The sequence below is a fragment of the Chiloscyllium plagiosum genome, chromosome 4 (genome assembly GCF_004010195.1).
Source record: "Chiloscyllium plagiosum isolate BGI_BamShark_2017 chromosome 4, ASM401019v2, whole genome shotgun sequence".
NCBI classification, from domain to species: domain Eukaryota; kingdom Metazoa; phylum Chordata; class Chondrichthyes; order Orectolobiformes; family Hemiscylliidae; genus Chiloscyllium; species Chiloscyllium plagiosum.
Window position 1 is genome coordinate 94776424 of NC_057713.1, and position 13891 is coordinate 94790314.

At 41.1% G+C, this 13891-nt stretch overlaps 1 protein-coding gene across 2 annotated transcripts in view; it reads right to left on the bottom strand.

The window, feature by feature from the left end:
* Nucleotides 1-294: 294 nt before the first annotated feature.
* The window catches only part of galr1a (galanin receptor 1a), a 44871-nt gene continuing 31274 nt past the window's right edge, over nucleotides 295-13891 (bottom strand). Inside the window, exon 5 of one of the 2 annotated variants that reach the window (XM_043688627.1) lies at nucleotides 295-1585. The gene's annotated coding sequence lies outside the window, so the exon portion shown is untranslated. The remainder of the gene's footprint in view (nucleotides 1586-13891) is intronic. The other variant, XM_043688628.1, reaches the window with a different exon arrangement.

Below are 13891 nucleotides of genomic sequence, written 5' to 3' on the forward strand. Positions count from 1 at the left end.
ATTACTTTAAAACTCACTCCTCTGGTTACCAATCCTTTGACCCTATGAAACAATTCCCTTTTTTTGTCCATATTGGAACCCTTCACAATTTTCAACATCTCCATCAACTACCAACACAAAATCTCCAACTTTTTTAATTATAGTGAGAGAGATGCCGAGAATAAAGTGGACCAAATGGACATTTAAATATATAACACTGTTCTCAGTTTAAAGTGCATTTTGGTTTTATTTTTTATATTTTATATATATATATACACACACACACATATATATATATAAATAAGTTAAACATCATGTCTAAGCAAAACACTTAGGGAATGTTGATCCTCTACATGAAAGGTACATTGGAAAAAATTAGGAAAACACATGGCTCAGAACAGTAAAATTGTCACATTACCATTTCAAGCATTAGAAACCTTGGCACAAGTTAGATTGACACACAAGATATCCACTATTACAGGCACACACAATATAAAGCATGTGTGCATTATAAATAACATTTATTTAAATATTGATATATTCATTCATCTCTGTCAAAACCATATTTAACATAGTGAGATTATTGATTCACATACATCATCTCTTGGCTGAGACACTAAAGATATAACAGTAAAAATAAACATTTAGAGTCTTCAAGACCACAGCTTATTAGCCACGTTATGATAGCAAGGTAAAATGCTCAACCGAATTTTTGAATTTTGTTTTCAGACTTCGTTGCTTTCCTAGGATTAAAACTGTAATATATGGTACTGACATCAATTCAAAACGTTACCAACTGCCAAGTTCCCAAAATAAAATATTTACAAGGCAATTTGACGCCTTTTCATTCACATGCTTTGATAGTTCTGACAGGTTTTGTTCAGGTTGATCATTCTCAGGAAGAATGGCTGGAACAAATGAAAAATGTGTCGTTTGTTTTCTTGGCACATTCCCACCTACTTTTCTGAGGAGTGGATTGAGTCTGATGTCAGCAACCTGCTTAGCAGGGATGGGAAGCCAATGGAGGTGGATATTTACATAATTAACAGCAATCTTCCACTGACATCAATTTCGCACGGGCCTCGAATGCCAAGTTAGCTGATCTGTGATTTGAGGGGTCAGCTACATAGCAGCAGGTCAGAGCAACATAGCTTTTTACAGACAAGGCTGGTGTCATCTGCTGGCTGAGACTTACCATTAAGGAGCGAGGAGTTCTGGAGATCGATATCTCTCCTAAAGCTAGAGTTCATGCAGTAACTAGCCAGCTGTTCCCATCAGGCTAATATGACCTCCACTACATCTCTCCTGCATACAGCATCCCCTCACTCCTGCTGCAGACACAGAGATAGGGAGGGGTGAGGCAAGAGGCTATGAGAGATGGAAAAAAGGATACAAAGTTTAATCACCATGCTTTGGTAGGTATCGAGCTAACGTAGAGGGACTTTTACATGAATGAAACTTGGTGTGAGTTGAACTGCAAAATGTTGAAATGAAGTGAAAACAATGTTGAAGTCTGGGCCCTGGAGGATTATCTCCATTGACGTAAACCATTTCCTTCATTGGCTCGGGCTCATTAACTCCTGTCATATGCAGCTGTCCCAGTTACCTAGACGTATGTGTAGAAATATAACGCACTGTGAAGATTTCTTCTGACTGACAGAAATATTTTTCAAGAGGTTCCCACCCAGTCAACTCCCACAAGAGCTTCACTACACCCACGTGTCCAACCATAGCAATCTGCTCCTATCAGTCACTTTCTTCCCCTTCTAAATCCTCACTTCTGCTCATTCTAATAAAGGACAATCAAACTTTAAGCAATTACAGCCTCAATCTGATGGTTCAAAGTCAATCCCTGACCTATCTTTCTCTAGTAAAAGTCTGGATAAGACTTTGAGTGGATTTCCTCTGAAATATAGCTTCAAATTCCACACCTTCTGACAACATTTCTACAATGGCGTACATTGGAAAATGCATGAACTTTCAACATTCACTTCCTTTACCACCGAATCACAATGGCAGAAGTGTGTATCATCTACAAGATGTACTGCAGTGACTTGCCATTGCTCCTCCTGCAGCACCTTCTAAATCCATGAACTTTATCACCTCAAAAGTCAAAGGCAACTCCGCCATCTTCAAGTTCTCCTCCAAGGCACACACCATCCTGGCTTGCTGTTCCTTCAGTTTCGCTGGGTCAACGCTGTGGAACCTCCTTCCGAAAGGAACCTCCTCTCTACACCCAAGGATTGCAGTGGTTCAAGAAGGCAGCTCACCACTGACTTCTCCTGGGCAATTAGGGAAAGACAATAAAGGCTGCCAGGTTATGTGTGAATAAAATTAAACAAACTGAAATATAAACCTCTGCTCCTGTCATGGTCCACTATGCTTGGTTAAAGTCTGTGACCTATGGAAAGAGCTGGTAAAATCCAGATCTACAACATCTGTCGAGCTTGGCTTCAATGAACTCCAGAACTTCCCACAAAATCAAGTTATTGTTTTTATATTGGATGACACTAGATGACACCAAAAGGTTCAATTGTCTCTGGCTTGCTGTTCTTTTGTGATACTTTAAGTATCATGGATCTTTCCACGGCCCATTCCCCATCACCTCTGTGATTCAGAGGCATTGAACTCCAGCTCAGCTTGTTTCTGGCTAATGGTTTAAATGCTTTTCATTTTCAGTCTGTTCTTGACAATAATATATGGAGAAAACCTCGAGTACTTTTGGTTTTTATGGTGCTGTCCAACTGTTTCTGTCCACATCTTGGATCTTCAATCCCATGAAAAATGCCTCTCTCATCAATACTCTAACCTGAAACAGCTTTTGCACTCCAGTCACTTCCGCAATCTCCAAACATGAAAAATATCTCATCGTGCAGATTCTATCTTCTGCAAGTCATAATTATTCTACCAGGAGACCTTAGACTCTACTCTGGACTTTTTTCCATCAATTTCCTCTTGCCTATTTAATAATCATATCTGCATGAATCCAATTTTTATGTCGCTAGACCCATGTAGCTCGTGCTGACCCTGCATGTCTGCAATGTGCTGTTGCTTTGTATGTGAGTCCATCAATCTACTTACATTTTTGACCTTTCATTTAATTTGTTTTCTCTTCATCTTGCCTAGACCTTCCTGTTATCATGTCGGCTTTCAGTTTTCCACTCTGCTGTCCCTCAACCTATCAATACACCTTGACCTTCCTGTTCTTGATGCTGTTCCTTCCTTGATTCCCTATTCAATAAGCCTTCAGCATGTCTTTGAACCTAGATGGCAGCCTTTTAACAGACTAATTGCTGCTGGATTTTATTAACAGTAACCCTAAGTTCTTGAGCTATTTTTCCTACCCGAGACACCTGGTAGGGGCTAACCATGTCACTGCCCAAGTCACCCCTCGCACTGCTGACCTGTGGACTCTTCTAGCAGGTCCGATCCAAACAGACATCTCCATACCACTCTCCAGGTTGCCTGAACAAGGTCCTTGCCAAATTATTGTAGTTCATTGCATCAACATCATGGCCTTAAGAGAAACCTGGTGGAAGGACAGTGACACCTTTCCCCTTAATGAAGCCTAACCTCCTGGCCACATCATTAACCAATTGTCCTGTCAACATCGTCATGATGATGGTGTGGTGATTATCAGCAGATCACACCATGGGTTGACAGTTTCTCTTTCTCTTCCTTTAGGGTCTCCCATATTGTTCTAACCTTCTAACCCGTCCATAAAAATTATAATTTTGTAACACCCCCCCCCCCCCCCCCCCCCCCCCCACCAAGGTATGATAAAATTTTTCATATTTTTCCCCCTTCCTCCCTTAACCTCTGCACTGAATGTCTTCTCACCTTTGGTGATATCAACCAACAAGCTCATCTTCTCATGTTCTCTCTCTGCCGAGTTCAGGGCAATCTTATTCTCCCTGAATCTTTCTCTCTCTATGTACATTCTCGAGTGCACATTCATGGCTGCCTCTTTGACTTTCTCAAGAGGTGCTGTTCCTCCCACAACTTCAATCTCAGAGAAGGCCACCTAGATAACCTGACTGCACCACACACCATCCACATCCATGGAAAATGATCCTGCAATTCATTTTCAAAGTCCCACGATGTAGCCTTTGGCCCTCAGTCAGCAACAACATTTCTTGACTGACTGACTCAACAATTCCCTTACCTCTATCTTTGATGTCCTAGCCCCAAATTAGACAATGCTTTCTCTTATTCTGGTGATTCCCCTGGCCCTGATTTTCAACTTGCATCTTATTCGAGTCTCTCCCCGTATTCCTTCGCATCCTCTCTGTGCTCATCTTATCCGTCTGACCCAATTCTTGTTTCCTCAGTTCTATTTCTACAAAATTACTGATCACCAAACCAAACCTCCTAGTCACTGTATTAGCCAATATTGAAAGTGGTTTTCTTGGCTGTTATCCCTTTCTTCTTTAAATTCAGCGCTGTCCTCAAAAAACCAAAATTTACCCCTCTACCTGCGCAAACTTCCATCCCACCTCCAACCTCATTTTAAAATGGTGTCACCTCCCAAATCCATTCCTATCTCTCCTGAAATTCTTTCCGGTTTGAATCTCACTAGATTTATGCCCCCCTCACAGTAACCCATAGTAACAAAGGCACAAAGAAGCTGAGGTGATTGTAATGAAAGTAAAATATCTCTCTTTTTCTTTCAATATCTGTCTATATCTTTTGATATATTGGTCCATACCAACCTCTTTTAGTGCCTCTCCACTGTCATACAGCTGGAGAATGCTGTCATATGGGATCCATTTATATCTATCTTCCCACAGAATGACTCACGAAGGTACCTCTTCCTGCCTCAATGCCATTCTCTCCGGTGTGCCCCAATAATCTATTCTTGGTACCTTCCTATTTCTTATCTACATATTCTCCCTTTACAACATAATTCAAGACATGATGTGGGGATCTTCCATATCTGTTGGGCGTCTCGCTCAATTGTTGTAATTGAGGACCTCTGAGCTGATGTAAAGCCTGCTGTATCTTTCTCCAATCAGACAGTTTTGAGGAAAATGGCCTTTTCTCCAAAATCAGGTCCCAAGAGTGGCAGTCTTGCCAGGTGAGAGCTGCTGACCAATTGGAGGCCATCATCTCATATATTGAGCAGTGCCAACATGAAAGGCCTGACTGCAGCCAAAAGGATAACCAAGATTCTGAGGACTAAAGTGCTCTGTGTGGGGTGGGTGATTTATGGTGTTTGGGGTTTATTAGGAGTAGGGATCAGGGGATTCATTCCCTCGCTTTCGTCACTTCCTTGCCCTATGTCTTGTCCCTTAATCATTCACAAATAAGTGCAGGTCAAGAAAATCTCCTCCCCTCAGATGAGATCCTTTCTACCCTGGTTTACCCTTCAGATGGGCTTCCAATATTTCATCCCAACTGGAGCTTGGATAACATAATAACATAACATAATGGCAGCACAGTGGCTCAGTGGTTAGTACTATTGCCTCACAGCGCCAGGGACCTGGGTTCAATTCCCACCTTGGGTGACTGTCTGTGTGGAGTTTGCACATTCTCCCCGTATCTGCGTGGATTTCCTCTGTGTGCTCCGGTTTCCTCCCACCATCCAAAGATGTGCAGGTCAGGTGAATTGGCCAAGCTAACTTGCCCATAGTGTTCAGGGATGTGTAGAATAGGTGCATTAGTCTGGGATAATATAGAATAGTAGGAGAATGGGTCTGGGTGGATTACTCTTTGGAGGATCGGTATGGACTTATTGGGTCTAAGGGCCTGTTTCCACACTGTAGGGTTTCTATAACAGCAGCCCAAATGGGAATAGGTCCTTAAGTTGAGGGTTGGTATGGTCAAATTTTGGCCTTTTCACCTAAAATGTAATTTGGGTGGAAGCAGAAAGATAGCAGGATTCTGGAATGCCACCAGTTCATCTAATTATGTCGTCTTCCCACCTCCAACACAGAAAGGTACAATCCACGGTGCTAGTTTTCACATGTACACTTGCAACACCCAAGGATACTTCATCACCATTTCTCTCAACTCCTCCAATTATCAGATTGCTTATTCAACAGCCAGGATTGGGACTGAATGAGCAGATTTCCTCCAATCAATATTGGGAGGGCTGAACTATTGTTTTCAATCCTCATTCCAAATTCCATTCCTCTCTCTAGTATAAGATTAAGCCAATTTGTTTGCAATCCTGGTGCTGAAATGAGCTTACAACTTCATATTCATGTCATCTTAAAATCACCTACTTCCACCTCCATAAAATTGCTTGCCTTTACCTCAGTTTCAACTCATCTGCTGCCGAAACCACATTCATGCCTTATGTTGCGTCATTTATATAATTTAATTTTGGAACTATATGTTCATGTGTATGCATAAATAAGTGTCAAGAGTGCCACATCACTCACCACTACACTACAGTCAGGCGCTGATTAGCGATGTCGCAGTCCACAGCACATGATATGATCTGTAAAATACATTAAACTCTTGAGTTTAAAAGTGTGATTGTTTTCCAAATGTTGAGAGCCACAGCATCCAGACTTGACTGTTCCAATGCACAACTGGTTTTTCATCCTTTTCATCCTTTTCCATCTTCTGTCAACTTGCGTGCTGTCCATGTCTAACCTCACAGCGAATTCCATTACCCTGTCATCCGAGTGCTCATTAAACTAAGCTAACTCCCAGTCAAGCAACAGCTTCATTTTAAAAATTCTTATCTTCGTTTTGAAATCCATTATAGCCTTTTACCTCCTCATCGTTATAATCTCTTTTAACATTTCAACTCTTGGAGATGCCTCTGCTCCTCTAATTCTTGCCCTTTGTTCATTCCAAATCATCCTTGTTCCACCATCGGTGGCCACGCTTTCAGTTGCCTAGACCCTAAGCTTCAGAATTCCCTCCAAGCACTTCCCTCCCCTTGAGCTTGACTTTTCTCCTTTCAGATACTTCTTTAAAACCTTTTTGATTTCTGACCAAGACTTTGATCATCTGACTTAATATCACCTTATATGGCTTGTATTTTGTTTTAATGCTTCTGTGAAACACCTTGGGATGATTGATTCCATTATAAATGCAATATAAATGTAAATTATTGTTATGATTTGAAAAAACAAATATCTCATTGCACTGGAGGAATTGCACAAAGGAAGCATTTCATAGAATGATTCAGCCCATCCTCATGATACTGCACATCTTTATGAATACACTTTTAACATTGCTATACAGACTGACTGAAAGAGTTGGAACAATTGGAAGAGTTGCAGTGGAGTGTTGTCTGATAGAAACTTATTGTTGAAACTGAAAAAAAGGATGGGTAAGACGGTCATGAGGTCTGCCTTGTTGTAGAGTGTAAAGACTTGAGCCACATCAAGCAGAGAGGAACAATGACCAGAGACTAATGAAATATAGATGTGGAGTGGGAAATGTAGAGAGGTCAAAACCAGAACCCGGTCCACCAAGTAATCCGTGAAAACTGTGGGAGCATCAAAGAAAGTAGCTGGGAAGAGATTGAAATGATATGTAGAATGGCTATCTGCAGTCAAGAGAGAACTTCTGATGAAGTGATGGAGATAAGACAGTGAAGAAGAAGGAGTAGAGGAAGCCTTAAATTAGATGGAAAGATGTGGAGCTGAGAAACGTAAATGCAGCAGGGTTGGAACAGACCAACAGGAACAGTTGGAGCAAAGGTGATCAAGCAACATTTTAGTAACCTTAAGTAAAATGGGAGAAACCAAAGGATAAAGATGTATGTCTCACAAAATTCTTACTGCTGTGCAAAAGGCTGAACAAAAATTGATTTAAGAAATCCACGCATTACCTAGAAGTAAACAAAAATAACGTTGACACTCATTATGATTTGATTTTCTGAATATAACTGTATATAATACAATCGAAAGCCCATTAGAGCACCTGACACTTGAATACCATGGTTGTATAGCTATTAGGTTACCATGGAAACTGGTAGCTCCAATAGATATAGCAAAGCCACCACTGTCAGACTTCACTGTGATTGAAACTGCCAGAAAGATTTATAGAAGGGTCAGCACTCAAGCATTATGGAAAATTAAAAGCCTCAATTTAATGAAAGTCAGAGTGACACTCGATGAGGAGAATGTGTACATGAATCCAAATTTAAGATCGCTGCATAATGAAATGATGCCTTGCCTCTGCAGCAGCCAGCTTGTTAGTGGAGTGGCGGAGACTTCAGAGCTTTTAGCCATCTGATTACTGCTGGCTGTGTTGAAAGCTTACTCACACAGTGAACTCAAGAACAAACCATGAGGAGGGAGTATTACTAGGCTCGTCTGACACCCAGCAAGTGTGGGTACAGGACTTCAGGTTGATTCTGATATCAAGGTACCGCAGACTGCAAGAAAGTCCAGACCCCTGTTTATTATCAGTCAAAGGATTTCCCTGGTAGTGGTTATAATGAATTGAGAAAACATCTTGCAGGGGTTTTCTTGCAAAATGCAACTGTCTATCAGCATAAACAACTTGCTCACTCTTATCACCATATTAACAATAAAAAAGAAAAATACATTGGATTTGGGAACTCTAACATAGAAAGTGGAAATTCTTAGACGATGAAGACAGCATCCGTGGAACAAGAAACAGTGTTAAATGTTTCGGTCAGTGACCTGGACGAAGTTCAAGATATAACAGGCTTCAGGTTTCTCCAAATTCAGGAAAGCAGGGAGGTTAGGGAGTAGGGTGAGTAACCAATCTGTGATACTATACAGGGATTTTTTAAAAGTTTCACTCACAATTGTTGGCTGGGACAGCATTTATTGTCTATCCCTAGCTACCTTCGAGAAGGTGGTGGCGAGCTGTCTTCTTGAACCTCTGCAGTCCATTCGGTGGAAATAGACCCACAGTGCTGTAGGGGAGGGAGTGCCATGATTTTAACCCAGCAACATGGAAGCTACAACAATATATTTCCAAGTCAGGATGGTGAATGACTTGAAAGGGGTTTTGCAAGTGGTGATGTTCAAACACTGCTGTTGTTGTCCTTCTAGGTGGAAATAGTTGTGGGGTTGGAAGGTTCTGTCTGTGGAGCTTTGGTGAACTTCTGCAGTGCACCTTGTAAATCATTGCTACTGTTTGTCAGTGGTGGAGGGAGTGGATACTTATGGATGGGGCACCAATCAAGCAGGCTGCTTTGTCCTGGATGGTATCAAGTTTCTTGTATTGTTGGAGCTGCACACATCCAGGTATGTGGACAGTATTCCATCACACTTCTGACTTGAGCCTTAGGGAGTCAAGAAGTGAATTACCCACTGCAGGATTCCTCTCCTCTGACCTGTTGCTGTGGCCACAGTATTTATATGGCTAGACCAGTTCATTTTCTGGTCAAAGGTAACCCCAGGATGTTGAAGTGTAAGATTGATGAAATGATAAAGGAGATGATAGCAGAAGACAAAAGAAATTGGTGATGGGAAAAGTAAATAAACAAAAGATGGGTCTTGAGGAGGTGTACATAAAGAACAAAGAACAAAGAAAATTTACAGCCCAGGAGCAGGCCCTGCAGCACTCCAAGCCTGAGCCAATCCAAGTCTACTGTCTAAACCTGTTGCCCAATTCCTAAGCATCTGTATCCCTCTGCTCCCCACCTACTCATGCATCTGTCCAGATGCATATTAAATGAATCTACCGTGCCTGCCTCTACTAAATCTGCTGGCAACGCGTTCCAAACACCCACCACCATCTGTGTAAAGTACTTGCTGTGTGTACCTCCCTTAAACTTTTCACCTCTCACCTTGAAAGTGTGACCTCTTGTTATTCAATCCTTCACCCTGGGAAAAAGGTTATCTCTATCTAACCTGTCTATACTCTTCATGATATTGTAGACCTCAATCAGGTCCCCCTCAATCTACTTTTTTCTAATGAAAACAAACCTAACCTACTCAACCTCTCTTCATAGCTAGCACCTTCCATACCAGCAACATCCTCGTAAACCTTCTCTGCACCCTCTCCAAAGCATCCGCATCCTTTAGTAATGTGGTGACCAGAACTGTACACAGTATTTCAAATGCGGCCGAACCAACGTCGTGTACAATTTTAATGGGAAAAGGAGGATCATCACCAACAAATACTTCCCAGAAAAACAAATACAGCATTAGTTGTAAACTGAAATTGTTGAACGAAATTCTGACAGAAAATTGTAATCTGTCATACCTAAAGATGTAATGTTATTTTTTTGAATTTCTATTGAGCCCCACTGGAACAGTGCAGGAGGTCCATGACAGAAAGGTCAGTGGGAGAATGAGGCAGAGAATTAAATTTAGATTAGATTCCCTACAGTGTGGAAACAGGCCCTTCTGCCCAACAAGTCTACATCAGCCCTCCGAAGAGTAACCCACCCAATCCCATTTCCCAATGTACCTAATACTATGGGCAATTTAGCACGGCCAATTCACCTGGCATCTTTGGACTGTGGGAGGAAACCAGACCACCCGGAGGAAACCCATGCAGACATGGGGAGAATGTGCAAACTCCACACAGACAGTTGCCCAAGGCTGGAATCGAACCTAGGACCCTGGTGCTGTGAGGCAGCAGTGCTAACCACTGAGCCACCATGCTGCCCCATATTGACTCCTCAATATTTCAATCAAGATGCACAATGGACCACTGTATGTATGGCAGGTTAAGACTTCTTGGTTATACCTGATACTCACCAATAACCCTGGTGAATTTCCTACTGGATTATCCTAATTTTAAATTCTGCAGATTCCTTCCGCTAATGGGAAAGGCCACCACAAAGGAGCCTGCAGCAGATACTGTCTCCATATAAATGTGTCACTGGGAAAACGCTGCTTGCTGTGTTTGATGAAGTGTATCTCAAAGAAGTGCAACCCATGAACTTCTTCAGGAATTGAGTGGAAATCACTCACTGAATATTTCATTGGGTTACTCATCAGTGCACCACGTCAGTAGCAATGCCTGCTCATCTCTTTCAATAACACCCTGTAACTTTTCACAGTCCTTGCTTTTAATCAACAAATTAGAAGTCTTCTTCCATTATGAATAACAGAGAAATGCACAAGGAGGTGAAACTTGAAGAAAAGAGGTCTAGTACACTGTGCTTTTATATCAATTGTAGATAGAATCCTCATTCACTTCTAATTGGACAAATTATAAGGAAGCTATGAGTGATGACTTTTCTACTGAGTAATCTTTGAGACGATTTGTAGTTCACGTTGATGATAATTAAGTAAGTTAGATTGCTGAGCTTGAAGGCTTGTCACCATACTAGGTAATATCAGTGAGAGTCTGGTGAAGCGCTGATGGTATGTCCCGCTTCTCTACTTATAGGTCTTGATTTCTTAAGGTGGGTGATGTCCTTTCCAGTTCCTTTTTTCAAGGGAAGGTAAATAGGATCTAAATCGATGTGTTTATTGAAGAAGGTTAAAAATCACACAACACCAGGTTATAGTCCAACAGGTTTAATTGGAAGCACACTAGCTTTCGGAGAGACGCTCCTTCATCGGGTGATTGTGAAGAAGTTCTTGTTAGAATGCCATGCCTCTAAGAATTCTCCTGCGTATATTTATTTTGCCTGTCCTAAGATGTGTGTGTTGTCCCAATCAAAGTGATGTCCTTCTTTGTCTGTATGTATGGAAGCTAGTCATCGTGGGTTGTGTCTTTTGGTGGCTAGTTGGTTTTCATGTATCCTGGTGGCACGTTTTCTGCTTGCTTGTCTGATTTAATTTTTTTTATAGGTCTTGCATGGTATTTTGTAAATGATGTTAGTTTTGCTAATGGATCCTTTAGGTTCATTCGTGGCTGTTTAAGTGTGTTGGTAGGTTTGTGGGCTACCATGATGCCAAGGGGTCTGAGTAGTCTGGAGGTCATTTCTGATATGTCTTTAATGTAAGGTAATGTGGCCATAGGTTTTGGTTGTATTGTGTCTGCTTGCTTGAGTTTGTTTCTGAGGAATCAGCGGATCGTGTTTATTGTGTATCCGTTTGTCTTGAAAATGTTGTATAGATATTTATCTTCACTGTTTGTAGTTCTTGGATGCTGCAATAACATCACCCAGCTTAAGAAACCAAGACCTATAAATAGAGGGGCGGGACATACCACCAGCGCTTCACAGTGGAGACTCTCACTGATGATGTTACCTAGTCATGGTGACAAAACGTCTGAAAACAAACCTTCCAGATCAGTGAGCTAACTTTACATACTTAATTTTTCTACCTACTTGGTTTAGTGAAATATGGCCTCACTTCCCTTTCCTGGTACTATTAAAAATTTTAAAACTCTATTAAATATTCTGTTCAACTGCAGCTGCATTCTTTGTCTCTATGTCATAATAGTTAGGCTTTGTACCTGGCTGTGCCAAACAGCATTTGGAGTTCTCTCCTGGCAGTGAAAACCATTGGGGATCTGGACAGAGTAAATTGTGAGAAATTGCTCCCATTGGTGAGCAGGTCAAGAGCAAGAAGGCACAGATTTGAAATAAATGGCAAAAAAGACAATGACAAAATGAAAAAGAACGTCCTCACTCAGCAAACAGTTAGAATCTGAAATGTATTTCATCAAAAAATAGTGGAGGCAGGTTTAATCAAGACTTAAAAAAGGGAGCTGGATTATTATTCAAACTGACAGAATGTGGAGGGCTACAAGAAAGAGTAGAATTACTCAGTCAGAAAGCCAGCATAGATACTACGGGCTGAAAAGCCTCGTTCTGTGCTGTAGCCATTCTGTGATATCCAATGTATTCAGGTGCTTCTTGGAGCAGAAAGGCCATGAATAGTGATTGTGTTGTCATCATGTCATTAGATTCAGAATCCACAGGCTAAACCTAATGCTCTACAAACATGGGCTCAAATCACACCATGGTGACTGGTGAATTTAAATTTAATAAATATGTACATCTAGAATTTAAAACCTAGTCTAATGGTGACAATGAAAATGTCATCATTGTCTTAAAACTCATCTGGTCCACTGATACCCTTCCAGGAAGGAAATATGCCATCCTTAATTTCATGTGATTCCAGGTTGACTCCAAAATGACCTAGCAAGGAATTCAGTTGTAGCAAACTTTACAAAGTCGGAAAGGAATGAAGCCAAACAGAACATTGGTATTCACCTCGGCACTAGAAACAGCAACAGTAAATCTAACCCTACAACCTTTCTTTGTATCAGCAACAGGTTTCTTCTCCAATTTCTTCTCCATAATATCTCTCACTCTTGTTCCTAATATTTGGAAGCTGCCAACAAAATTGAAAGATCTGTGCCACAGACTAATCAAGCAACAGCATGACATCGTCATACCCATGGAATTATATTTCATAGAATTATACCTTACAGATAATGTCCCATACACTATATCCCTTGGTATGTCCTGTCCCATTTGAAAGATAGGAATTGGCCAAGGAGTCTCATTCAGCATGAGTGCCTCAGTAACAACTGACTGAGCGGACTGAGACCCAAAAAACATAGACTAGGTCCATATGAGGAACTAACAAGAGGGAAAACTATTTGAGTTCATCCTCACCAATGTACCTGTTGCAAATGCAGCTATCAATCACTGCATTAACAAGGATGACCACTGCACATAGAAACATAGAAAATAGGCCCTAAGAGCCTGCTCTGTCATTCAATAGGATTGTGGCTGATCATCCAATTCAATTCCCTACTCCCATTTTCTCTCCATACTCTTTGATCCTCTTAGTCCTAAGAACTATGTCTAACTCTTTCTTAAAAGCATTCAATGATATGACTTCTAGCCATTGCTGTGGCACAGAATGCCACAGGCTCACCACTCTCTGAATGAAGAAACTTCTCTTCATCTCAGTAACAGATGTACAGTTCAGACAAAATCCCAATTTCATTATAAGGATACCCTCCAGCATGTTGTGTGACATTACTACAGTGCTAAAATGGACAGATATCAAACAGATTTAGAAATTCAAAACTGGGTATTCATGAG